At 42.7% G+C, this 27,650-nt stretch overlaps 1 protein-coding gene across 7 annotated transcripts in view; it reads left to right on the top strand.

The window, feature by feature from the left end:
* FAM135B (family with sequence similarity 135 member B) overlaps positions 1 to 27,650 on the top strand; it is a 271,218-nt gene that overhangs the window by 45,243 nt on the left and 198,325 nt on the right. For 3 of the 7 annotated variants that reach the window (XM_032134040.1, XM_032134030.1, XM_032134049.1), the window contains exon 2: positions 10,749 to 10,811. The gene's annotated coding sequence lies outside the window, so the exon portion shown is untranslated. Of the gene's footprint in view, positions 1 to 10,748; positions 10,812 to 16,963; positions 17,167 to 27,650 lie in introns of those variants that run through there. The other 4 variants (XM_032134085.1, XM_032134065.1, XM_032134022.1 and 1 more) reach the window with 4 other exon arrangements.

The raw sequence follows: 27,650 nt of genomic DNA, 5'->3' as shown, positions 1-27,650 counted from the left end.
GGCCAAAGAACAGCAGCACAGATTTTCTATGTTATATTTTTTGACCAGGGATTTATGTATGAAAAAAAATTTAGGGCCAGTTTTACTGAGGCATTTGGTTGCCTCAGTTCCATTTAAATAAATGGGAATTAAGCACCAAATTGCTGCTTAAAAGACTGGCTGACAGTGATATCTAAAAAAACCAAATTATACCACGTCTTTAAGTTTTCTGACACCCATTCCAAAACAAACCCATTTTTTAGCACAATCACTGGGATAATTTGATGCCTGATAAATAATACTAATCTTCATACCTCCCAGTGTGAAACCTGGGAAGAGCTGCTATGATATGATTTCTCAAGAAGTAGGAGATGTGACTGTTAGCACTTATCCTACCTTCCTGCAGCAGTAGAAATTCAATCTAACAAACTCCCTCTGAGATCTGAGGAAGAAGATGAAGTCGAGTAGTACAAAGAGAAGCAACTTTTTTCTTTCTTCAGTCCATGACAAACCTTATCAATCTTGCCTGGGCAAAACCACCATGCCTGGATTGCTAGAAATCATCTTGTAATTTTCCAACCTAAATCTATTTCTGAACATTATATATCCCATTGATCTTGTGCCAGTATCATACTTAAAGTTAGCTAACTCTTCCACTGTCTTGACATTCAGCCTTTACAAGTATGAGTCACCATATCCTCCCACAACCTTTATATTCCTATGCCAAATTGAGCTTTTTGAGTATCCTTGTCCACAACGATCGTAGTCACCTTTATAGTTACTCCTTCCATTCCCTTCTTTTCTCTTGAAAACAGGTTCTTAGGAATTCTAAACACAATTCCATCTGATGCTACAAGCAGGCATTTTTTTAAAACCATGTGGGTAATTCCTTACCTATACTGAACCAAATTCAGAATGCTTTGCCATTTGTACCCGTACTGTGTCCATGGATTCACAGAATATCCTGAGTTCAAAGGGACCCACAGGGATCATCGATTCCAGCTCATGGCCCCATACAGGACAGCCTCAAGGATCGCCCCAAGTGTTTGGAGCATTGTCCAAATACTTGAACTCTGTCAGGCTTGGGGCTGTGACCAGTTCTCTGGGGGGCCTCTTCAGTGCCCAAGCACCCTCTGGGTGAAGGAACTTTAACTAATGTTCAACCTAAATCTGACACGGCTTCATTGCCAACCCCTCTGGTCCTGTCACTCTTCACCAGAGAGAAGAGATCAATGTCTGTCCCTCTGGTTGTCCTCGTGAGGAAGTTGTAGAGTGCAGTGAGGTCTCCCCTCAGTCTCCTCCAGGCTGAACAAGCCAAGTGTTCTCAGCCACATTTCATAAAGCTTCCCCTCTAGACCTTTCACCATCGTAGCCCTCCTTTAGACACTCTCTAATAGGTATATATCTTTCTTATATTGTCCTGTGAGGAGCTCACTCATGGGCTGGGCTCCCCCAAGCACAGAAATGGAGCTCGTTGGGCAAGAGCGAAGGTGAGGCCCATTGGAATGTGGTAACAAGGAAGAGCACGAAAGAGATATGTTAACTTTGAAGACACAAATTGTTGTTTATCTCATCTCTGGGGGATGCAGTTTTGTCCTTATCAGTACATAATTTATTATCCCCTTGCATTTAGGTCATGGAATGGAGTTTTTGCTTTCCACACTGACGTGTCACAATAAAAACTCTGCTGAATTCACAGCAAATTCACAGCCTTGGAGAGCCCAGGCAGCAGCATCTGTCCCCAAAGGGCTGCCGCCTGGGGAAAGGCGGGACCTGGAGCAGAGAGACAGGGGAGGAGGGAGGGGCAACCCGGAGAGGCTGGGAGGGACCAACCACTGCCCCATCCCCACCCTGTCAGGGGAGAGGAGTCAGGAGTGAAGTGCAGAAGGGAAGTCTGGTGAAAGGCTGGGTGGAAGGTGGTTTTTATGCTGCTTGTCTTTCTTTCTCAATACCAGAATATATTTTAATTGCGAACAAATTAAATTAATTTTCTCCATATAGTCCTGTTTAGCCCATGACAGGAACTGGTAAATGAGCTCCTTGTCTTTACCTCTGTCCATGAGCTCTCTCATTCTGCTTTCTCTCCTTGTAGCTCTAAGGAGAGGGAGTGACTGTGTAGCTGGGGGGGTGTTTGGCCTTTTAGCAGGAATGACTGTATTGTCTGGTTCTTTTAAGGCTTCTCAAAGGGATATTTTTCTGGTTCTCAATGTCCATTTTGTATGGTTGAGAGAAGTGTCTTGGTTCTCTAGAAGATTGGATGCATGAAGGTTGTGGTCTGCATTTCTGCATGCCTGTGAGAGCTGACCCTGAGCCAGAGGCTATATAGCATGGGTACATGTGTCTGCACCCCGAATTAGTAAGTCCTGAGAGCCCCTGATGTGTATCAGTTCAAGCTCTGAGCACCACTAATGCAGCTGCATGTCTCTGTCTATACACTCAGGCAGCAGAGCCTGGCTATTTTTGTTTCCCCTGCCAAGGGGTAAACAAAAATCCACAAGATACATTCTAGATGACCCTAGCCTGAGGTATGCCAGGAAAAAAATGTCTTGAAGAATAGCAGATTTGGTTTTTATTTCAGCATTTATGAGAAAGCAGCTTCCCAAAGCATCTAGGCATGATCTGCATAGCAGTAAATGTTGTGTGTGTGAGGTACTGCAGAGGCTGTATTTGCATTTATGCTGAGAGAGCAATGCTGCACAAGGAGGTGTGTTTGTAAATAGTTCTGAAGCATCCCTCTGAATTACAGCAGTCTGCCAGGCTCCTGGTGGAGAGAAGAGACATGCTAAGGATGTGCAAAGGAGTTAAGCATGATTGCTTCATCCCAGGTGTGATTCAGAGGTTTATGTGAGGCCGTGACTGACTTTTTAAAAAAGCATTTGCTCAAGCTGTCCTGAGATAGGAGTGAATTGTCTCAAATGTTTAGACACTGACTGTTCCTGGCAGCATGAGGGATGGGGGCTTATAAAACAGAGAAAGATTTTTTTACATGAGCAGATAGTGCTAGGACAAGGGGGAATGGTTTTAAATTAAAAGAGGAGAGATTTAGATTAGCTGATAGTAGGAAGAAATTCTTTATTGTGGTGAGGCACTGGCACAGGTTGCCCAGAGAAGCTGTGGATGCCCCACCCCTGGAAGTGTTCAAGGTAAGTCTGGGTGGAATTTGGAGCAACCTGGTCTAGTGGAAGGTGTCCCTGCCCAGGGCAGGGCATAGGAACAAGATGATCTTTAAGGTCCCTTCCAACCCAAGCCCTTCTATTATTTTATGATTCTATGATAACCCCTCTTATATTTGTAAATGTGTGTCACTTCTGCTGTGCATGTGAGTTCTGCCTCTCTACCAGAGGCTATCAATGGCAGGGAGTGACAGAAATCCCATCTTTTTCACCTAAATGCAGGAAACTCAGTGTGTGGAGTTGTAGGAGGGGGGACATGTAATTGGACAGAGTGTTTACAGGGGTGGAAGAAACAAAGAACAAGACTGCAGTGAGGAAAAGCACAATAAAATGAGAGCCAAGCAAGTGAATCTCATTTTTAATACAAATGTATTAAATGTGTAGCCCTAGATGCTGGTCACTGTAACTCAGCGTATGTACCAGTTTGGTTTGCTCCAAAAATCCCTCTCTATATAGAGAATATATTTTTGCCATGGGTTATTTCCCACTGGCTGCAGTAACTAACAGCCCTCCAATCTTGAAGTCTCAATGTGATTTTTCTTTTCATGAAGATGAAAATCACATGCAATTATGACCATTGGCACAGATATTTTAAGTGAAAATAATCACAAATTGCTTGTAGAATGAAAAAACAAAAGAGTAAAAATTACTAGAAGAAAATTTTTATTTCAGGGACTGAATGATGAGGGATAAACTTGATGGTTTGTTTCTTATCTGCCCTCTAGTGTTCAGGACTCCTTTTCATCTGGTGCATGCTCATGTCCAAGGAGTTCTTTGAGCATGGGAAGCGAATAAAAAAAGAAAACAGCAAAACAGTTGAGTTAGTGGAAAAAAACTTTCTAATGTCCTTCACCATACGAGTTCAAAGGATTTGGTTTATTTATTTGATTTATCATATTAGAGAAACAGGAGGACAAATAAGTAATCAATCTCATTTCCAATCTCATCTCAAATTTCTTAGTCTTTTTTAGAAGCTGACAAAGTCCGTGCAAGTCTGTGAAACTGGAAAGATTGAAATAATCAGAGATCATTTTCCTTGTGATTGAAACAGATTTGTTGAAGTTTCACAGGAATGCTCTTTGGGTAATTGAAAATGTTAATTTATGGTAATTTAGAACTTGAAAAACATAAAGACGAGAATATTTTAGAAAACAACTTTTTTTTTGAAACTGAGCTTATCCCTTAGAGCCAGCATTGTATTTTTTTAAATTTCAAATTCAAGAGGAAAAGAGGTTTTACATTAAAAATTATTAACTTATTCTGGGAACTTGGATTGAACCTTATTTATGCTAAATGTGCACTAAACCTGTGTGTAATTGGATTAGTTCTGTAATACCCAAAGTTATTTCTGCAGAAGCACACACACACACATAAAGTATCTTGCCAACATGTGATTATGCTCTAATTCATAGTGTGTGTGTGTGTATACTCACATATTTAATGTCTGTGTGCATTTTCGTAAATTCATATATAAAGAAAGAATGTATTTGTGGATGTGTGTATGAATGTATATATATATGTATATATTCAAGTGTGGTTTTAGGTCATTAAAACATAAGGATTGAGGAAACCTGGACTTCTGAATTATTTTTGGAGCAAGGTGCTCAGATGAGTTTCCCACTCTGGCACTTAAATAATATTTAATAAAATTTAATTGACTCTCAGCACCTCCTGGAAGCTGGGATGTGCAGTGCTACTCCCTCTGTCCCAGGGGAGACCCTTCAGAGCCTACAGTGCCTCAATTCCCCTTGCCTGCAGCCTGCCCAGCCAGAGGGTCACTGAACAGGCAGAGAGGTCACTGTCTTGGGTGAACACTGGTTTTGGTCTCCAGGAAAATCTCCTGGAAGCTGGGAGCCCTCACAGGCCTCCAGGGCAGAATTCAGTCTCCTTACGATGAAGTAGCTCAAAATGATTCTTAATGCTGATATCTTTCCTAGCTACTGCTGATACTAGGCTGGAGATAAACTCAAATGGGTGTCTTTTGAGGGGCATTTTGGAGACCCCCCAGGTGTCTGCTGGAGAGAGGGAGCTCTCCTATCTAAGCAGACTGAATTCCCTGCTGGGTTTTATTTTCCTCAGGGCTGCAGTGAAGATCCTGGAGCAGGACTAACCACAGCACACAGTCCTGCTGTTCAGGGCTGATATTGACAAAGCCTCCCTTTTCAATCTCTACCTGAGCAGAGTCACTTCCAACTTCTTGTGGGTGACACATCATTATTCTGCACCCACCATGACCCTGTTTGTTCCTTATGTCACAGCTATACCTCAGCAGAGGATTTACTAAAGTTCACCTGAAATGAGTAATGGTGCTGCTTGGTGACAGAACAGAGCTAAACAAAAACCACTTTTTTCTGCATTTCAAACAAAAATACAGGTGGTGGTACCTGGCCACATTAATGAATGAATCTGCTTTTGCCTGGAAGGGAAAGGTACAGCTGCCTTCTGAGGTGTGGGATCCTGGAGGAGCCCATGTTGTTCCTAACAAGACAAGGCAGGGTTGGGAAGATCCCTCAAGGTTTTCCCCACTGTGTGTCCAGTGACATGCAGCACACAGGGTGTTGTGATTTCTGGTAGGAGGCAGTGCTTGTCGTGGTCTGTGCTGTGGCCACTCAAACATAAGCATCCCATTAAAATCCAAACATCATGTGCTGGTTTGGGTTGTTTCTGTAGATTGCAGAGAATGATGCTGAAACTTAGTTAACACAGAGGGGCTGTGTTAATGCAAGAAGGGCAAACAAGGGCCTGCTCTGTGGTGGGAACTGGACAAAACTACAGATAAGAGTTCATCTCTTCTCAACAGGCAGGCTGTGAGAAGAACTTCTGTGCTTTTCACCTCAATCTATTCCTCTTTTCTCTTTCGTATCTCTCATATCTGGGTGTTGGCAGTGAACTGGGTCATGCAGGCTTTCAAGGCAGAGGGAAATGTTTACTTTTCCCTTTGTGTTGAAGAGATTGAGCCTCTGTCTTGCCCCATTTAATTTCATACCTGGGTAACGAAGTCAATGGTATTGCTGTGTTTGTGACTGGAGAAGAAAGGATAATAAAAAGAATGTGATGTAATGCTCTGATAAATTCCATGATTATCTTTAGCCTCCTTTTCTTTTCCTTTTTATTGGCCTGACATGTACCTGCTGTGCCAATCTGTTAGCCAGGATGTCGTCACTGGGAAGTACACGAACATATAATCTCTGCTTTTCCTTTCACAGGCTGAGTGCAAGAGAGGCTACTAAGGGAAGATTTGGAAAACTGGGGAAGTGACTTCTGTAGTGAGACAGGTCACAGGTATCACAGAATAATCCAGAGGGTCTTTAGCTCAGTTCTCTGCTTCTGGATTATCTCTCCCAATAGGTAGTGGGGGGCTGCTGACCCTTTAACAGTCCATCCAAAGCAGTGCCTTATCAAGACTGAAGAATCTGGTCCTCCACTCTCTCCTTGCTTGGAAAGTTCTTCAGATCCCTTCTTCTCAGTAGTCCTCTATGCTCTGGTTTATCCAGATTCCCCTTGTCTTGAGGGGGGCAAAGCTGGGTTCAGTATTTAGGTGTGCTCTAAAGAGCACTGAGGCAGGGAAGGATAATCTCTTCCCTTTATTCACAGACTGTAACCTTGTTGGTACAGCCCTGGAAGATCATTGTCTTTGCTGCCAAGTCTCGCCTCCATCTCACTGTCCAGCAAGGACCCCTGAGCCTTTTCTGCAGTCCATCAGCCCCAGTGTTTCTTCCTTCCCAACCCCCTACACTGAATCGGGGATTCTGAGGGCACAGCAGTTGGAGCCACATTTTGCAGTTCTCCTCACTGGTTGCTGGATCTATATTTAACAACATTCTGGATGTTTTGCCATGATGTTGCTGTGGGTAATGCCAGGTGCCTCATGCTCCCATTTGCACTGTCTGTGTAGGCTGTGGTGTGTGCACGTAGAGTTTTCTTTTAGCACTTAGGTGGCAGGGAAGACCATAAAATACACTCTGGTGATGGAGCTGTGCCCAGGGTTTTGGCTCTGTTCAAGGCTTGGTTGCTGATTGTGTGTGTGGGAATTTTTTCTGCTAGGGTGGAATGGCAGAGGAGAAACAAAAACATGTTTCCCCTTCCTTCCCCCAGACCTAGAAAGCTGAGAAGGAAAAGAGAGTGCCCTTCCTTCTGTCACATGTGCATCCAGCCTTTGCAGTCATTCCCCGGACTCTGACCATGCTAAATTATATAAGGTGCTCTGCATCTGTTCCTCAAGAATAACAGGGGCAAGCTACAGGGAAAATCCTCAACAGTTTTCTTTTTATTCCCTTTCGAGAGGGATAACGTCTTTTCTTAACATTTTTGGTAAGAGCATGTAGAAGGATATTCTGCTTTGACTGAACACTGAATGTGAGTTTTGCTGGTGGGGTTCAGTTCACTGGGAAATCAAATCCCTCTCTGTTCCTGTCAAGCCTCCAGCTGAGAAGCTACTGAACACAAAGACCCAAATCCTCCCATCTTTAGTCATTCAGATCTCTATATCTGTCAATATCCTGGCTGTTTTGTCTCAGTGTTACAGACATGCCTCCATGGCTGGGACATGCAGTGAGTATGTTGTCATCATCCCAGATCAGCTCTAACTCCATATCTACTCAGTCTTTGTCCTCCCCCTTGACAGAAACCATTTGGTGGCTTGTGTTATCACTGACTTCTGCTGTCATACGCTTAATTGAGGCATTAAGAGGAGGAAATGTTTTTGAATTATTTACCTGTGGTCTTCAAGATAAATCCTCTTCTATCACAAATCCCTGAAGTCCTGCAATTTCTCTCTGCACCTGTGGTTCACCTCTTTAGATGTGTAGTAGTTCTCACTGTCTCTTCAATAAATAATAACCTTTAAGAAGAACAGCAGATGTCTACACAGGTGCTAAGACAGGGTTCCTTGATTTTTTATCCAGTGTAGTATCTTTCAACTTTCTTTGAACTACCATGACCCAAGAGCACCATATAGCTGGCATAGTCCCCTTTATGAAAATCCTTACTTTTCAGTTTATTTTAAAGTTACAACATGAGTATTTCATAAACACTCTTTGCCTTTCATTCAAAGACAGAAGGGGTTTTTTTGGCATTAAATCTACAAAGTAGGTTGGTTAATTTCTTCTGATTAACTTTTCTAGCCACCTAGAAGACAGGTGAGATCTGGTCCTATGTAGCCACAATCTATGGGATTTCAGAGGTCAGTAAGACTGAAGTTCTTTCCAAAGCAATGTAGACATGTCTCAAAAGTTTTCTACACTAAGCTCCTTCCATCTCATGAACGACCTATTTGCTGAAAACAAACATGAATGTGAGGTAAGGAAGTGTCCACTAGCAACCACTGTCATTACCTGGGGTGGTGGGAATGCTGAAAAATATCCTATTCTGGTTTTGTTGTAATGAAGTCTATAGACCTGTGGCAAAAGGTGGGATTCATCAGCCTGGATAATGACTCTTTAATTTGTTTTGCCCAACTTTAAAAACCTGTTAAGAGCTTGATTTTTCCCTCATCTTATTCCTTCCTACCCTTGCACTTCAACCTTGAGCCAGGGAAGACTATAGTGCCTCTAGCAGTTTCTGTCTTTCCCATTTAAATGGGCTTTGGGGTGTCGTTGACCTAGAAAGCAAAATGGTGGTTGGAAGTTATAGGTCAGCACTTAGAGCAACTTTAAGTAGGTGTTCAAATCTCAACCATGAAACCTCCCTCACTCCTAAAAGTGCTGGTTTGCCACTCACTTGGGATTTGCCAACAAATTGCGGTCCTGTGGCTGAATAATTTGTTGCATTGAAGAATATCTTGCAGTAAGTTGCCTGCTCCCCTGTCCTTTTCCAACCTGTAATACACCCTTCTCCAAGCATATTTAGCTTTTCTGCACCATGGTTTACCAAGACACAAATGAAGATGATGTTTCTCCTCTCCTTGCAAGGCTGAAACATTGTGCTTATTGTAAGCAATGCCAGACAAGGGTTTGGTTCAGATATTTTAAAATAATCTTTATACACAAACTCCAGTTAGTAGTTAGGTACTACTAGTACTGCCTGCCAGCTGGTATTTTGCATTGTAAAAGACATATATAAAAAAAAGAAGAATCTGAAAACCTCTAGGGAAGAGTCTTAAGCAAACAAGCCCATCTGGCTGTTTAGTGAATTAATATGTATTTTAGGTGGTAGTGATACCAGTGAGCGTTGTTAAGGTTGTCCAGCATTTCTTATAGTAACACCCTAGCTTTTATTGCTTATCATTTTGCTGTATCTTAATTGCTTGAGCTGAAACACTTTATGCAGGAGCATCTTCCTTGGACTGAATTAATTTGGGAACACTGCAGCCAAAATAGTTTAGATATTTCCATAGAGGAATCTAGGAGAAATAATCGGTTTTGCCTACATTAGAAATGGATCATATGCTCTTCTTTGGAAGACTGCACTTATGTGCTTACGAGCAGATACTTCAAAGAGAAAAGAAATGGTCTTTCTTTTTGTTTTTTTGAGTCCATCTCTCAGCACTTCTATAATAAGACAGCTCTTAAATGTTTGAATAAACACAGGTGGTTTTGGGTGCTCAGCAGCAACTAGATATAAACAGCTAAGTTCCTCTGACATGATGAATGCACTGGATGTTTTCCAGTCAGTGTCAGAATTTCTTTGCAACTTTCCTTCCTTTTTCTGTGATGCTGTAGGTTAGGTCAGATCTAAGGTGGGACACAGGGTGGGAGATGCAACACTCAGGGTAAGAAGAAAGCTTGCACTCTGCCCAAGCTAAATAGGGGAGGAAGTCACCCTTATGATTTACTGCACAAAATTGGCAGAGGGAGGTCTCAGAGGAAACAAGGGGCCTAGGAAGGGTCCAAGTGATTTAGGTTTAGGATATTGTAGGTTGACTGGGATGGATGAGTGAAAGGTGTGACTACAGGTGTATGGCAATATGTTTGTGTGTGGAGGAAAAAGGATGTTGTGTGTAAAACCAAGGAAGAGGTTAGGAGTTGGTGAACTAAGGGGGCAGAGATCAGGAATCTGTGGAATGCATGCTGGGAGCAGTGGGGTATGGGACTTGTTCATGATTTCATAGAATGGGTCATATCAGAAGTCACCTTTTGAGATCACATCATCCCTGGCCCTGCCCAAAGCAGGATCAGCTAGAACAGGTTACAGAGGACAATGTTCAGTCAAGTTTTGAATATTTCTAGTGATGAAGACTCCACAGCTGAACAGCCTGTTCCAGTGTTCAGGGAGTTCGGCATTGACCTCCAGAAAACCTCAGCTGCTTGTGTGAGTGCCTCTGAAAAAGTCCAGGACTTGTTTTCTGAAATAGATGGCAGTGGCAGCCCTTTTTCCATAGGAGTGTTTAGAAAAATATTGATTGTGATTTTGTGAGGTACTGCAATAGTGAGCTGTGCTCTGCAGCTCCTAAGGCTGTCTGCAAGATGATGTTTTGGGCCCAGGCTATGTTATTCACAAAATCCTTCTTCTTTTTTTTTTTTTTTTTTTTTTGTTTTGTTTTGTTTTGTTTTGTTTTTTGAACTTCTAATACTGCAGTAGTTCCTTCAAGTCCTATCAGATGTTTGTGTCATGTAAAACATTTGAAGTGTGCTTATTTACTCTCTATTTTTTATCCAGTATGCAATCTTCCAGAGCCCTGAATGAGAGGACTGCAACCTGAGGTTTCCCACTGCCTTCCAGGTAAGGGAAACACTGGTGGGTAAATGTAGATTTTTGTTACTTAAAGCAAAGCTGTTTAGTTGGCTGTAACAAAATGCTGGACTAAAACTGAGTGGTAGAATGAACAAAATATCGAATGGATGGCAAGTGAATGAGGACTCTGTGGCTTGAGGACAGGATAAATGTAAAGACTTGCAAGAAGAGGTGTAAGATTTTCTTGGATGCAGCTATTAAAACAAGCCAAGTCTTTATGATCCATTTTATATTATACTGTGTGGGTTTTGTGTGAAATACATACTTAGTAAAATGATAAATTATACTTTATACCTTTTCTAGTACTGTAGACTTTACCTTTAATTCTCCACTATGATATGTGAGAATACTGCATGATTTTAAATGCTGCATGATTTTTTTAAAATCCTGTATTATTTTAAAACACCTTTATACTGTGGTACTCCCTAAGAATCTGTTATATTTATTAGAATCATAAAATGGTTTGGAGATCATCTGGTTCCAAACTTCTTGCCATGGAAAACAATAACTTTCACTGGATCAAGTTGCCCAAAGCCCCTCCAATCTGACTTTGAATGCTTCCAATGATGGAGCATGACTGACTGTCAACAGCTGCATCAAAATAAATATTGATATATTTTAGTTGACACTTCTGGTTATATTTTTCTCAAATAGCTGTGTGAAAGGCATCTTTTGATCCTTTCTCCTGTTTTTCTCCTTCTTTTGCTTAACTGCTTCTCTGTTGCATAGCATGAAACCGGATTATGTGAGACTGTGTAATTCATACTAGAGGGTGTTTCAAATCCTGCTATAACAATATGGTGCATTTGCTTCCTAGAAGGGTCTTGCCATCTGAAGTCTCCTAGAGCACAGAGGATCCATAAGTAATCAAAGCCCCAAGACTGAGAGTTCTGTTTGTTTTTGTATGTCAGACTTTCCCTTTGGACCTTACCCTTTCCTGAAATTATAAAGTAGAAAGAAACAGTGCCTGGAAGCTGTGTTGCAATCAAAAGTCAGATTCAGCTTCTCAGGTCATTGAAAGAGAAGCTTAACTTTCTCTGTCCATTACCTACAGAGCTGCTGTGTTCCTGCTGCTAGCCTGGAGCACACATTTAGCCCTTCCTTCTTCTCCCCAGCCATGGTGTGACCTGTTACACATCCACGGGGAGCTTTCACAGGGGTTTCCTGCAGCAAGCTGTGTCCCAGAGCTCGAGGAAAGCTGTTGCAGCCAGGATGAGGTCTCTGCCTGCAACTACTCATTGTGTGCTCCCGGTGGAAGCTGAGGGTTGTGGTCTTTCCTTGCTACGTGAGACACACTCACTTCCTTGCTCTGTGTGTGTGTTTAAATCACAAGCTTGTGTAAGGTTTTATGTGCTGACATTGAGATGTCAGAGGAATCACAGAATCATAGAACGTTAAGGGGTTGGAAGGGACCTTAAAGATCATCTGGTCCCAACACCCTCTGCCATGCCAGGGACACCTCCCACTAGACCAGGTTGCTCAAGGCCTTTTCCAACTCGGCTTTGAACACTCCCAGGGTTGGGGCATGCACAACCTCCCTGAGCAACTTGGTCCAGTGTCTCACCACCCCCACAGCAAAGAATTTCCTCCGAATGTCTAACCTAGATTTGCCCTCTTTGTACCTATTACTCCTTGTCCTATTACTACAGTTCCTGACAAAGAGTTCCTCTCCTTGTAGGCCTCCTTCATATAGTGGAAGATTATGAATTCTCCACACAACCTTCTCTTCTTCAGGCTGAACAGCCTCAACTTTCTCAGCCTGTTTTCATGGGAGAGGTGCTCCAGTCCTCTTATCAACTTTGTGGCCTCCTCTGGACTAGCTCCAACTGTTCCATGTCCTTCTTATGTTGGGAGCTCAAAAACTGTGCTCAGAACTCCACGTGGGATCTCACAGAAGCAGAGCAGAGGGGCAGATTTACCTCCTTTGACCTGCTGGCCATGCTCCTTTGGATGCAGCCCAGGATTCCATTGTTTTTTCATCACCCATCACCCCCAACTCCTTCTCCCAGGGCTGGTCTCAATCACTTCTCCACCCAATCTGTTGGTGTGTCTGGGATCACCATGACCCAGGTGCAGGACCTTGCACTTTGCTCTGTCAAACTTCATGAGGTTTGACCAGCCCCACCTCTCCAGCCTGTCCAGGTCCCTCTGGATCCATCCCTTCCCTCCAGTCTGTGACTGGACCACACAGCTTGGTGTGGTCAGTGAATTTGCTGAGGGTGCCTCAATCCCACCGTCCATGTCACTGACGAAGCTGTTGAACAGCATCAGCCCCAGTACTGACCCCTGTGGGACTCCACTCATCACTGGTTTCCATGTGGACAATTCACTGTTGGCCACAACTCTTCGTGTGCACCATCCAGCCAGTTCTTTATCTACCAAGTGGTCCACCCATCCAATCCATGTCTCTCCAATTTGGAGACAAGGATGTTGTGTGGGACAGTCTCAAATACTTTGCAGAAGTCCAGGTAAATGATGTCAGTCACTCTGGCCTACCCACCAGTGCTGCAGCCCTGTCATAGAAGGTCACCAAATTGGTCAGGCATGAATAGGAAGTAAGAAGTATGTAGTTCTAAGCTTATTTCAGTTATTTTAAGAATTTTTTTATTTAACCCTGCTCTTATCAGAATTTGTACAATTACTATTACTCTCAAGCTCTGGTAGTGTAGAGTAACAGACTGAAGTGGATTCTACAACTTGTAAAAATGTTTACCAGCCCAGTGTGTGCCCTGCAGCATGGACTGCTCCACTGAACATCTATTAGTTATCCTGCTACCTAATAAGAATATCTGTTTCGGGTTATTATTAAATAACCAGAGACTCCAGACAAAGAATCTGGAATATCAATGTTTCTGCCTATGATGGGATATAGGACACCAAGCATGTCCAAGGATGTCTGTGCCATAGGGATTCCAGCCAGTCTGGGAACATTCAGCAGCTAAACAGGCACTGGGGCGTCCTCACTGCTGAAAGCTCAGCCTGCTGTGGGGCTCAGGTGACAGTTAAGGGACATTTCCAGAAGGTATGTTTTGGTTTAAAACTTTGTTGACAGGCATCAGATGTCTGATTTGGTGGGATAGTTCTTCCAAACTGGAGTTAGGGATAGGATTTGCCTTTGCCTCAGGATGTTGTAGATAAATGCAACTAATTAAGTCAGCCCTCGTGTTTTCCTATGAACAGGGAGAGAAAAAGAAGCACAAGGGATAATTTAACTGATTTTTTTTAGAAATCTGTGTTAGGATAAGTTGATTTTCCTGTCTTTACTATTTAAAGCAAGAAGTTAATCTAGATGTGACTAAACATAGGTCGCCAGTACCATCTGAGATTCCCAGAGGGGTCTGTAATTCCTTAGCAGGTCTGCAAGGTATGACATAGGTTTTACCCTTAAAAACTAATGCTGTGCTTAAAAACTCAGCTTTTCCTCTTGGCTCTGTCAAATACATCTGTGATGTGCCCTTTCTTTATTGAATCATATCTGCATATGAAATCAGCATGCTTTACATACTGTAACACCACTTATCTCCCTAGTGAATGATGCAAATCATCGATCCCACCATGCAGGACCTTCTTGCATGGCTGAGGGAAAACGAAACCATTTTACCTCTCTTTTTCTTTTTTTTTAAACTTTTTTTCCTGTGCTTTGTTAGACTTTTTATATCCACTTTGTCCTCACTTGGCACAGTTGAAGATGCCTACTCTGCAGGGTACAGACAGAGAGGTATCAAAGCCATTTGTTTTAAAGCACTCTGCATCTCCTTTGAGGTGGGCTTTTCCTCAGTGTTGCAGCTTAGCACCAACAAGAGAATTAAGGTGGGCAACTCCTCAGTGGTGAAATACAGCCATGCTGAGCCAAAGAACATGAAGCTAGAGGCCACCTCTCTCCTGCTATTCTTATGTGTCTTCTTGAAATCAGAGCTGCAGCTTTCAAAAAATAGCCCCAATAAGCAAAGTTGGAAAACACAATCTTGCAAACTGGTTACACACACCTCAGCAGGTACATTTTGCAGTACACATCCTGATTTAGCAGAAATAAGATCTGTCTGTGGTCTCAGTGATCTATTCAGAATAACCATGGGTTTTTCTGTCAGGTAGTTAATAATGGAGTGGGTGATTTAGATGTGCTCACCGTCATTACTGCAATGAGAAGTTCTTGCCCTGCATTCAAAATTACAGCAGGGAATCTCATGCAGCAAATATTTTTTAGCTCTTGAGAAGGGTTTCAGGGTCCTGTCTAATTTTACATGCATTACATTTTTAAAGATTAAAATAGATAACATATTTCTTACTTCTTTTTAGAGTGCTAGAAGGTCCCTTTGAGTCAGCTATTCCATATAATCCCTGAGCAGACATCAAAATTGTTGCCTGAAAGAAGATTAATTAAAAAATCTTCAGGGATAATGGTTTATAAGATACATGGAGGCTGTGAAATCAGAAGCAGCTCCAAGGAGGTCTGACAGTGTATGCTGGCTGGCACTTTTCCCTCCTCAGTCAGGTAGTTCCAGGTTCTCCCACAGTCATGAGATATATAGAAAATGATTTTATATGAAGCAGATTATGACTCTGCAAATGAACATGGTGTAGAGACACTGTCTTCTAGAATATCTTGAGAAATGCTGCCAACAGCACATCATAGAATCATAGAATTGCTTGGGTTTGATGAGGCCTTAAAGAACATTTCATTCCAGCCTCCCTGCTAGGGACGAGAACATGTTCCACTAAATCAGGTTGCTCCAAGCTCCATTCAGCCCGGCCTTGAAAACTTCTGGTGCATCCATAACTTCTCTGGGCAACCTGTTCCAGGGCCTCACTACCTTCACAGTAAAGAACTTTTCCCTAATATCTGATCCAAACCCACTCCCTTTCAGTTTTAAGACATTTCTCCTTTTCCTCTCACTACCTGCTCTTGTAAAAAATCCCTCTCCATCTTTCTTGTAGGCTCCCATCTTCTATAACCATTTATCCAGGTTTGATACTTTAATAGGAAATACCATCCAGCACATTTTCTTGGTGTCTCAAGCTCATAGATTCATATCATCTGCAGCATACAGGTTGCAAGCAGAGATCTGGCAGTAGGAAGCAAATCCCTTTAGAAAGTTTCCACCAGTGATTTTTCTTTTTTTTCCAGTATTTTTTAGACAGGGTTTCACAATGTCCTGACACAGTATCAGCTCCTGAAAGAACTGTCATGGCTTATGAGCATTACGTAGCTTTGCACTGACATTTTGGGATGGAAGTGACATCTGATTGTTGTGACCTTGTTGTGACTTGTGATGTTCCAGTGCAAAATGAGAGCATCACAACATGCCTCTTTGATAGATAAACGGCAGGTGAATGCCTTGATTTCACACACCTCTCTCAGTTAATACTCCTTTATTTTGATCATGTGGCACCCCATTCACCTGAGGTCTTTTTTCTTACTTATTATTTTCAGATCATTAGACAAAGGCAAAGTTCAGCTTGTTTGCTTCATGCATGAAAGAATTAGTGTCCTGTGCTGTGCAAGTGGGTTCTTTTCTGGAAGGATTTTTTCTCACTGTTTGGTGGTTAGAGGCAGTTCTCTCTCACACAAGGAATTCACTTCTAGGGAGATTTTTCTGTGCACAAAAACCTTTACACAATAAAACAGTAAAATACCACTTGTAAGTCCCAATTTAAAGGCAGAGAGTTGGCCTTTAGTTTTAAAAAGAAAAAGTTTAAAATTGCATCACAGTGGCAACTTTCAAAGTCATTCCCTTCCTCAGCTTTGCTGTTTTGTTCAGTGCTTTATAAAAATGCAAGAACCCCCTAAAAAACGAAATTTCTCCCTCCTGGAAGCTGGTGTTTGACCTTTGCAGGGCTGCAAGCTCTTTGCCCACAAGTGCAGAATGCAAACATTTCAGATGCATCACTCCATCTGTTTTCCCAGAGCCCCAAAACCGTGCCAAGGAGTGACCTCCATCCTCCTGGCTGCCACTTTCCCTATGGAGAGGGGCTCTGGGGTGACACCCCTGTGCCTGTACATCGAGGGCTCCTTGGCAGCCATGGGTTCGAGCAGATCTGGGTGCTGGGGCAGCTGTTGCTCTGAGCGGTGCTGCCGCCAAGTTGGGTAACCATGGCAACAGCATCACTGCCAGCATCCTCCTCCTCCTCACTCGGCTCTCCTCCTCCTCGGCATCATCAGGAGCAGCAGCAGCAGCAGCAGCCCTGGCAGGAGCCAGAGCCCGGCAGCCGAGGCTGCAGCCAGCTGCTGCCAACCCCTACCCGCACCGGCACCCGGTCACAGCCCCGGCCCCACTGCTCCCGGGGGAAATAGGGCAGAGGGAGCTGAGGGAGCTGCACTGCAGAGGGATCCCAGACAACCCAGGTAAGAGCTGTGGGGCTGCTCACAAACTCCCCGGGATCGATGTGCTGTGTGCCTGGCGTGTGTTTGCGTGTGAGTGTTGGCTGCGAGTTTTCCGGCTCGCTCCTTCCAACAGCAGTGTGATGACAATTCCAGGCAAGCATGTTTTCCGGCTCGTGTTCCCCATCTCTGCCATACTGTCCCTCTCTCTCTCCTCCACTCAGATATGTAAGGAATAATAAATAATATTCTAAAAGGTTGTTAGAAAATGGGATGGTGGGGGGGCCCAATGTGATCTGAGTGGGGAACGGCTGTGCTTCTAAAATAAAAGTGGGCAGCAGCAGCGGAGCAAAGGTTGACATGGTAATTAATAACCCTTAAAGAAAAAAATTATGCGACAACGCACTTCTGTCTCTACCCACTCTACAAATAAATCTCTCTCATCATATTCAGCAGAGAGCTGTAAAGCAGAGAGGTATATGAATTGTCGAGACTAGAAACCTCACTATAGTCCACAACTGTCAGATTTACCTTAAGTGCTTTAAAATCAGACTAAATTATTACAATATCAATGCAGTCATACCTGAGAATATATGTATGTATAGAATTGCAAAAATACTTCTCCTAAACCTTTACAACTCCTAAGAGGCAAAAAAAAAAAAAAAAAAATATCCTAAAGATGTGGGTCTGATGGCCACACACTCAAAGGTGCTTGCTTCATCTGTTGTGAGGAAGCGGGTACTGGGTACATTCCAAAAGGTAGGAAGAATAGTTCTGATCCAAAAGCACCTGAGGACAGTCCTTGGCATTTTATAAACAGAAGAGATACAAAGCTGTGGAGTGTCCTTGTGGAGGCAAATAGATGTGGATGAGTGCGTATGTCTGAGGAGCACAAAGGGGGGGACAATAAGAAGTTTAAGCCAAGTGTTTAAGCTGTGAGTGTTTGCTATGTAATGACTGCAGAGAGCTCTTTCCACTTCCACAGAACTATTTTTATTTGTTTATTTATTTGTTATTGTCAGCAGTAAGGAGAAAGAGATCTGACGCTGCTGCTGTCTCTGTCTCCTTCTCTAAAACCCTGTTCTTCCTCTCTGGTGTCCCTTGTCCTCTCCAAATCATCCTTGTCTGTGTAGCTGGAAATGCTTCCTAATTATAACATGGGGATGGTCTGGGTATGACCCAATGCAAGTACTGATATATTTGTGTGTGTATATATATATATACATATATTTATTTTTATATATATATATGTATATCCTTGTACATGTAGTAAAGGTTAAGAAGCACCTGTCTCTCATGTTCAACCTGATTTGAAAATCAGCATGGTTTTTGGTCCCAATCCTGCATTTTTCTATGTCTGTACATCCTCCTAAAATCAGCAGGAGATGGAATATAATTTAAGTTTATAGGTACAGAACAGACAGCAGAATTGCACCCACCTTTTCTCTATGTTTATAAACATTCTCCTCCTGCAAGCTATAGAACAAGGAATTCGGGTAGGCAGGACCTCATGTCCAGTTCTTATGCAGAAGTGCTGTAAAAATTACCTGGGAATTATGCTCCATCCCAAGGGAAATTGATAAGGTAAGGGATACAAAAGGAAGATACAGGCAGCTATTTGGCATCAGTGCTTCAATTTGAAAAATAATTTCTTGAGGAACTTGACCTCATCACAACAGGTCTTCTCTACAAGGGGCTCTTTGATCCATGGTAATAACAGTGCTCACAGACACCAAGTTTAACTGAAGAGGATGATTTTGGATACTTACATTAATTAAACTAAAGCACTGTAGGGCTACAGTCCTTAAGAGACTGGGCACATTGCATGGTGTATTTCTGCATGAGATTTGGTGTTTGCTTCAAATCCAGAGAATATTTAAATCTTGAGACTTCTTTGTAATAACAGAGAGGGAATAAAAGTGCCTGTCAAAATGCCTGTAAAAAGAGCACAAACCTGATCCCGTGTCTGACACTGAGACACCAGTAACAAAGCCACAATCCTGTTTACATGTGTTGCAGAGATGTAAAGTGCATAATCCAGGGGCAGCTCAGTGAGGCGCAGAGCAGTGACCCCTCTCATCAGCACAAGCAGATGATTGAAGGTGAAAGGGCTCTGGGTATTACACATTAACACCCTGCAAGTATTCCTACACAGTCCCACTTTGCTGCTAGCGGTGGGCAGGTGATTACGGAGAAGCCAGAATTCATACATGGACTTTTGATTGCTACAGGGCTGAAAACTTCTGTTAGAAAGGACTCAGGGTACAGCAGGGAAGCTCGATGTTTTCCTGAGCACTGCTTGGCCACAGAAACCCTCTGTGGAGGGCTGTTCATGGTAAGTCAGGGCTGATATCAGTGGAAACAGCAAGGATCTTCCCCACCTCAGATATCCAGTATTTAATGCTCAGTGTCCCCCACTCTGGCAGCTTTTTCCATTGCTTAACCTGGAAAGCTTAGGAGAGATTTTTTCATTTTGCCTTATGGCTCTTTCTATTGTATTTTATTAGTTTAGTAATGGAAGGGAACACAGTCTTTCTTTTGTTTTGTGCGTGGCTGTTAAGAGCTGCTCTCTCAATGCTCACATTGCTCACAGCATCATTCTAAGGGGAAAAATTTATATCTCATGATATAACTAAGCATCTTTTAAAATTTCGCTCCTTATTTTCATTAGTCACCCACTGTGGCTCTCAGAGCTCAGAACAAAAGAAGACTTATACAATAGTTGCTGTTCTAAAGTCAGCTTTTCCCAACAGGTTGAGGCAGGAATTTTGGAAATGCTGCAGCCAGGGTTTTGTGGTTTTGGTGTTGTATTGGTCTTTTTGTTTTGTTTTTTTGTTTTTTTTTTTTCTTTTTTTTTTTAAATAAGGAAAATGCTTTTTTCCAGATCCTGATCTGTAGTAACCTGAAGCAAGAGATGATTTGAAGAAGAATGTTGTACCTTGCCTTTAGTTTAACAATGCTATTCACTTTATTTTGAGCCTATGTGTACACTGCTGTTTATTATTCTATTCAATAATCAGTGTTATTTTCTCTCCTGCAATATTATGTTTTTTCCTTTTACACTCTGTTGTGATTGGCTAGATTCACTGTTTAATGAGGCAGACACTTAACCATGGAAAAGTTTTCCCAGTGAGGAGGGGGACAATGAGATCTTTACATTAGAAACTGGACACTTCTCTGTCTGTTTGGTTCCCTTAAAATTATGTACCCAATCCACAATTGATACAGAAATAACCATTTTTTTGCCAATTTTCATCTTCTTTCAGAGTCAGACTGGTCTTGGCAGTCTAAATGATACCCACGATGATGCAATGGGAACCTTTGTGTCCACTGAGCAGATACCCCATCAGCACTTGGGAAGGTTATAATTCCATCCTGGTCTATGGGCTCAGGTGGTGTAAGCTTTGGGTCTCTTTACTCTGTAACCCCTGGGGTCCATCAGCTTCCTTGCTCATGGTTTGAAACCTTCTTCCCCCACTGGTGAGACAGTCTGAGAGTGCTTCCCCCCAACACAGCTCTGATAGAAGTGTGTCCACCAGCACAAACAGCGCAGGAGTCTCACTTTGTGTGTATTTCTTGTGGTGTCCCCTGTACCCAGTTCCCTCCCTTGCACGCTGGCAGTGCCTGACATGCTGCAAGAACCTCAGGCCTGTGACGAAGCATGACCTCTGCTAACACTGCTCAAGGAGGGGATGGGCTGAAACCACCTGAGCAGTTGTGGCTGCTGGGCTGATCTGAGTCCTCCTTCAGAAGGTCAGCACCGTGACATGCCTGATCTCAACTTGTTGGGAGAGTGAGTCAGAAGCTGGCTTCCTCCAAATGTTCCAAATCCAAGAGGATATGATTTTATTCTCTCTCTAATCCTATTATTAGTGCCTGCAATGTTAAGGACTCTGTTATTCAGCAGTTTTATTTCTTCCCTGCTCCACTGCTGCAGATGGAGCATCCAAACAAAGTGTAAAAGGAAGACTTTCTTTTGTACATTCAGATGCTGCTGACATCCATGTGCTGTCCCATACTGAAAGAGAATAGCTTTGAGGGGGGTGGGTGCTCTCTCTGGTCCTCCTACAAATCTGCCAGAAATCTCATGGCATTTCTGCTTCTCTCTTGGGTCCAGACATGCCGTGGTGTGGATTTTTTGTTTCTGTAGTCCCCACACATCTGACCTGTGTATGTTTCAGTACTAAGATCATTTTCAGTGGTCACAGAGGGACCTACAAAGTTTACTTACTGCACACGAGGCACTCTAGGTAAATGCAATACCCTGATATGCTCTTCCTACCTGTTGTGTTTTCTCATCCTTCAGATCATGGGAATAACACCATCTAAGCAGTAGTTTGACCTTTTCCTGCTAGATATGCCTACCAAATTCTTGATTTTACAGCAGTGTATCTAGTGTGTATATATATATTTTTACATGTATATCTAGTAGTTACATTCATCATAATTTCTTTTTCTTTGTTCTTAGCTATGTGATGTTGTCATGGATAGGTAAGACCTTGTGCACCCTGTTGGAATTTAGAGGTGAAACTGCAGATATTAAACAACAGACTTGTACTGAAAATGCATAGCAATGGTGTGACAGTAAATTGATGTTTGTCTTATTTGCATGGAAACTTCAAATTCTGGCCACAGTGTGGCTTTTGAGGATTCACAGAATGCAGCACAATAGCAAGTGGGAGTTTCTTATTGTAACTTGGCTTGGTAGCGACCACCTGTGCTATTAACACCCTGATGCCACCATCTAGCAGCCTGGGGACGACCAGGCTCTTTCTTGGTCCAACTAGTTGGGCAAAAATATCTCCCCTATTGTATTCCTATGCAGATCTGCATGACTGGGAAGGAATTCGGCTCTGCACCAACTTCTAATGTGTAATTTTGTTTTCTCTCATTGCTAACATTGCATTTGTTTCTGAGGCTGGCAAGCACAATCCCATAACCTTTTTATGGCCCTAAAGAATGTGAGTATTACTTGGAGGATGTGCCTTGAGTGAAATGTTGCTGGTATACCTGTCAATTTGTCAACCCATACTGCCAAAACCATTGTGGCAGTAGGAAAAGCAATCCTATTGTATGAGAATGATTTCTTAAAGAACAGAGCAAAGGGACCAGCATTTCCATCCACTGAATCCTAGACAAGAGAGGTGTTTCAGTAAGAAAACCTCCATCTCTGTTAAATTATCTCCTCCTTTCCACTCATAGCCTCTTGTTCTGCTCAGTGGCTTTGACTTGACCTCATTGCGAGGAGATGATGCCTATAGATGATGCAACCTCATATTCTTGCTAAATAGGCCCTTGGCTTGTAAGTGTCAGCTTTGAGGTGTCTGCATGAAACCACTGATTGTATTTGCATGAAAAAGTCTCCCATTTGTTTCAGAGGTGATGGGGCAGCATGGGGCAACACCCACTTTTGGAAGATCCCTTTATATGCCACTTTTCTGGATTTGCATGCTCAAAAAAAAATTGGGTTCTTACTGGTATTTTGGTTTCTGCAGAGAACTCTAGGCTACAGGTTTTGAGCTGGCAGTCTGCCAGTACCTGTAGCAACTGCTCCCCCTCTGTGTGATTGAGCACCTGAGTGCTGCAGGTACTGGCTCACATCTGCACAGCTCTTCTGCGCTATTAGGGCCCAACTATCCCACGTCATAGGACATGAGGATCTCTGTGGGACAAGGCAGATGGATTTCATTAGAGCTGAGCAGTGTCTGCTGCTGCAAGTGACTCTTCTTACAGGAGTTTACAGAGTACATTGCCCTGCATAAACCTGTTCTACACCCTGCAGTAGCCCAGCACTATTTTCTTTTCCTGCCTGTCTTGTTTTAAAGTCTAAGCTGAAAACTTCTCTTCTCTGTTTGTGCCTCGCTGTTTTCTCTCTGTTTCCCTCTCCCTTTGCAGCTGTGTTTAGGCTGAGCTGTATGAGGGTACAGTTTGCCAGGGTAGATGTTAGAGGAAATAAAGTCTCATTGTGTGATGTTCTAGAGTGCTTTGCTCTGCAGCCACCCAGCCCTTGCACCACTGGAGGCTGGGGGATGTTTGCCACTGACTTCAGGAACAGCAGGAGTCATCCCTGTGCACAAAAGTCTTTTCAGAAGAAAAGATAATGCACAAGGCTGTGAAGGGATTGTTGTTTGAGAAAGGCGTGGAAGCCTGAACCCTCTCGGTTGAAAAGCTTTTGTTGGCAGCCATGGATGGATCAAAGTCAAGCTGCTGTTTTAGCCTGGGATGTCACAACCACCTGAACATTATTTGTCTTTGCTTGGGGAACCAAGCAGCAAAGTCAGGGGCATTGAGAGGCAGAAGAGAGACAAGGCAGAAAGACATTATGTCAGCAAGGCTACTCTTTTTTGAAAGAAGTCCATATGGATGAATGGTTGATGTGGAGATGAATAATAATTCCAGAAGGTTACGTGAAAAGCCCTTAGATGTGTTCTTTCTTTCATGATGGGGAAGGGAGGAATAGATTTTGGATTGCATCAATTCATTTGGATTGCTTCAATTCTTTTGGATTGCATCAATTCTTTTGTCTGAAGAGGGAAGAAAGATTGTTGAAAAAAAAAACAATGAAAAAACTAGTGAGGAATGATCAGCAGACTCTTGCTAATTTTTAGTAGCACTGTAAATTAGGCCTTGTTTTCTTTAGGTGCCTTGCGTTGGTAGCGGGTGACATTAGTGCTTTATTAAACTTGCCGTGCTGAGGAGCTCATCATCTGGTGCAGCTAATAATAATATCCTGATCAAGAAACAGAAGGTGGGATAGCTCAGCATCAGACATCGGAGTGCAGAAATAGTCGCTGCTAGTTGAACTAAAAATACCCACCAGCATAACCCTCTTGCCTACAGCAGCACATGCTGAACACACTTTGGGCTCTGGCAGTGGGAGGAATGGCTTCCCTTTGTTTTTGGCAACTGCTGGATCAGCAGTGCTCTGTGGTGATTCATATGTGCGACTGCCTAACGCTACCTTAGGTGTGCAAGGCCCCTCAGAGCAAGTTAATTAATATCCTTGGATATTAATCATTATCCAGAGTCATAAACAGACTTTATAGGGTGAAACAGGCTGCATCAGATGACTGTTAATCCAGTTTGTCCCAGGGTGGGACTTTGTGGTCATGGAATCACCCAATGACATGGCAGTGACCGGCAGCAGCGACCGAGATGTAACCATGGCTACTCTGTTCCTCTGCTCCCTGCTCCTGCTTGGGGACAAACAGCAGATGTCAGGATCGCTGCTGAATTATGAGCCTTGGAGTTACTGCTGCACAATGTGGTCAAAGAGATTTATCTAATTTTTTCCTACAGCCTCCCAGGGTTTACCCAGCCTCTCCACTTGGGCTCTACAAGGGTGAAATTCAGTTTAGCATGCACCTGTTTTTCTGCTATGAGCTACAAAATCTCCATGACAATAAGCTAAAAGTGGCCCAGATGTAGTGGGGATAGGGTACCCTGAAATAGGTTAGTTAGATGAAATTAGGACACCTTGAATGCCAGAATCAGCAGTGAAACATGGATATCTGCTGCACTGTCAGATGGTAGATCAAAGGTGAGGAACGCCTTGTACATGAATCATAGAATCATAGAACAATTTAAGTTGGAAAAGACCTTTAAGATCATCAAGTCCAACCTCTAACCCAGCACTGCCGAGACGAGGAAAAGTGTTCAGTGTAAAGAGAGAGTTAATTGACTGTGTTGGGCACAAGTGATGAGACATTGTCTGCAAATAAAGGATACAGACACAAAGTGCTGAGAGAGCGAAGACGAGAAGCAAGGCCTGAATGCTCTAATTTGGAATACTGCATTATGTGTAATAAAAGCCAGCTGTGGTGTGACTCCTTCACTTGTTTGAATACAGAGAAACCTGTGGCTGGGATAGGAGAGGGTATGGCTGTAGCTACTTTGGTCATCACACTCGCAGGCAGGAGGAATACAGGGGCTGCAGCATCACTCCTGCCTTGCTTCCCCTCCCAAAGTAAGGTGCCTGCTTCCTGTACAAGCACAGGTGCTTCCCTCAGAGCAGAATGAGCAGAACGTGTCAGGATATTGTATGAAGAAATGTCATTCAATAGAACTGGTTCTGTAAGATCCAACACAGAGGGAAGCCCTTCCTCAGTGCACCTGAGGTGTCTGTTTGTTTGGGGTTTTTTTGTGGAGTTTTTGTTTGTTTGTTTTGTTGGGGGTTTTTTTGGTTTTTTTGTTTGCTTGCTTGTTTGTTTTGGGATATTGGGGGGTTGTTTTGATTTTTTGTTTTGTTTTGTTTTTTGGGGGTTTTTTTTGCTATATTACAACCAGGAGATCCAAGGACATCAATCTCCTTTGTGTCTCCTCTGGGACTCTTTGGAGTTTGAGGGCTCATCTGGAGACAGAGCAGGTAAAGCACAGAGGTTATTTCTCTTGGGATAGGTGTTTCTTGTATGCACTTCTCTGGGTTGAGGTTACCTTAGTAAAGGGAGCACCAGGACTGATGAGCTTCCCTGCCTGTCTTTCTTAGCCAGTCTTAGCTTCTTTCTGGGACTGCTATTGTACTTACTCTCTGGTGAAGGGAATAGCAAAAAGCTATTTTTGTTCACAGAAGTTTCATTGGATAATTCTGGTTGGAAGGAACATCTATTCCAATCACCTGCTAAAATGAGGGTCACCCGTAGGATCAGACCAGTCTTCTTAGGGTTTTATCTAGTCCAGTTTTTTACCCATCTATAACAGAAAGTGAGTGGCCTCTAAAATTTTCTGAATTGTCAGGACCAGGGTCATCAGGAGCTTTCAGAGAGAGTTTTGAGAGAGAGACGGGAGGTCTGGCAGCACGTGCAAAGAGCATTTCCATGAGGACTTCTGACCATGGAGATATCCAGGGGAAACTGCCAGAGACTCTGAGAGGAGAGTGGTGTGCAGAGCATGACAGAGGTGAAAATGAACTTATCAAAAGCCTTCTTGGGCTGTCAAGGGCGGGTTTATTCCTCAGCATAAGTGGCTTCCTCTGGGGACCTGTGGAATACGAATTGCTGTGGGGAAAGTACTGACGTTCACAGGGAAGAGGGTCTGGCTTGCCCTGTGTCTGTACATGGTAGATGCCTGTTCTGGGAGATAATGCCTCAGGTCAGTGATTTAATTATGTCTAGTTTGGAGACCTTTTACCATACCTGAGATAACTCAAGGCTTACAGGTTGGAGTTTGGAAGAATCACCTTGTTCAGCAGCAATAATCACCAATTACTAAGAAAAGATCATCTTACTTAGTCATTTCCCACTGCTCCCATCTTCCCACCAAATGCTCTGTTTATAAAAGCTTTGCTTTCAGAACCAGTGCCACTGATAACCAGAAGCCTCACATCACAGGAACATTTTAAAAAGAGTTTGAGGGCCAATTATATAAATGTTTCCTCTTTTGTAAAACAGCTTGGGACTTGTAAACATATTAAGTCCACACATATCTAAATAATTCATCATGATGAATAATTTAGTTGTGTAAGCTGTATTTTAAGTAAGGAAATATTTTTTTCCTAATAGGAGGGAAATAAAGATATTTTAGATAATTTTGAAATATGTAGATGCCATTTCACTCTTTTGCATTATTTTTTTTGTTCCAATTGATTTTTGTTATGAGTGTGTTCTTCAGGAGTGGCTGATAACAGGTCTGTAGTGTGTGAAGGTGACTTCCTCAGCACCAAAAACCCCAAAACCTTTCAACAGAATAAGGCTTATCAGAAATCAAGGAGTCCACTTCCTGTTGTAGACGTGCAAAGGGCACATTTTAGAACTTAGGATTTTAGAATCATTGTTTATTTTCCAGATGAAATTGAGGATGGCAACTTCAATCCATGTAAAGTAAAGGTGAATGCTGTTACTATGGAGTCCTTTGTATGATGTTTTTGGATTTGAGCCTTATTTGTGAGATTATTTTGAACCTTGTTCCTTTTATATATATACTTGAATGATTCTGTTGCATTTTATTTTCTCTCCCCTTCCTTTTCTCTCCCCTTCCTTTTCCTCTCTCAACAACAGAAGATTTTGAAGACAGCATGAATGAAACAAAATGTTGGCATGGTCTAGCTGAATTTCCTGACAAGATAAACATTAAGTTAAATGTGAGACATATGCCTTAGTGTGTGACTGTAATTTTATAGGTTCTTTTATATGTTATGGTTGGCAACAGAATCCCTGTAGCCTATTCTGGCTAGAAAGAACAGTATTTCTTAGTCTTAAGAGAGATACATGATCTAAAATCTGTATATACCACCAGCTATACTGTGTGAGTGCTGAAGAGTATCTTGGTTATAAATACTGTCCATTCCAATACATCTCATAATCAAGGATGGTTATTCAACCATGGTGCATTTGTGATGGGGATAATGTTCTTATCAGAAGTCCTCTTTTCTGCCTTCATCTCACCTTTGGAGTTAAACTGTCTGGAGGTGATGCACCTCCATTTGCTCTCACTGTGGAATGCAGGCTTGTGTTTGGTGAGAATATTTCCTCTGATGGCTGTACAGGTACAAAGTTGGAGGGATGTTGGCTCTA

This window comes from Corvus moneduloides, chromosome 1 (assembly GCF_009650955.1).
Source record: "Corvus moneduloides isolate bCorMon1 chromosome 1, bCorMon1.pri, whole genome shotgun sequence".
Lineage (NCBI taxonomy): Eukaryota > Metazoa > Chordata > Aves > Passeriformes > Corvidae > Corvus > Corvus moneduloides.
This window is presented reverse-complemented; position numbering and strand designations above follow the sequence as displayed.